This window comes from Gasterosteus aculeatus, chromosome Y (assembly GCF_964276395.1).
Source record: "Gasterosteus aculeatus chromosome Y, fGasAcu3.hap1.1, whole genome shotgun sequence".
Taxonomy (NCBI): domain Eukaryota; kingdom Metazoa; phylum Chordata; class Actinopteri; order Perciformes; family Gasterosteidae; genus Gasterosteus; species Gasterosteus aculeatus.
Genome location: NC_135709.1, coordinates 3,490,269 through 3,490,728, shown reverse-complemented (window position 1 = coordinate 3,490,728; position 460 = coordinate 3,490,269). Strand labels below are relative to the sequence as shown.

At 46.3% G+C, this 460-nt stretch overlaps 1 non-coding gene across 1 annotated transcript; it reads right to left on the bottom strand.

Annotated features, from left to right (window-relative positions):
* Nucleotides 1-72, bottom strand: trnap-agg (transfer RNA proline (anticodon AGG)). Its single transcript has one exon. It is a non-coding gene; the product is annotated as a tRNA-Pro (tRNA).
* Nucleotides 73-460: the final 388 nt, after the last annotated feature.

The following is a 460-nucleotide window of genomic DNA, read 5'->3' as shown; positions in this document are numbered from 1 at the left end:
GGGCTCGTCCGGGATTTGAACCCGGGACCTCTCGCACCCTAAGCGAGAATCATACCCCTAGACCAACGAGCCATGCAAACTGGTCCCAGCATACAGATGAGAAAACCCAGCTTCTGCTGGGCTGATGTGGCATTTTTTAGAAGCACATCTTATCAGGTCATTGAGCTCCCTCTGCTGGTCATTTTTAATTAACCATCAGCACTTCACGTGTAGAGCGGTGCCTCAAATCCGAGGTTATTACCTGTAAATTGTCATAAAATGAGATGCGTAGCTCATAGTGTGAGTGTGTTTGAGTGACTCAAACACACGTCAAGTCAAAAAAATCACATATTTGGGAGTTTGATAGGCCTGCTGGCTGTCCCCGATGTTTTGTGTTATTAGTCTTGCTGTTTCCATTGTTTTCCATCAGCCTGTGTACTCAAACGATAGCTTAACCGAGACCTGGATCACACCTGAGAAC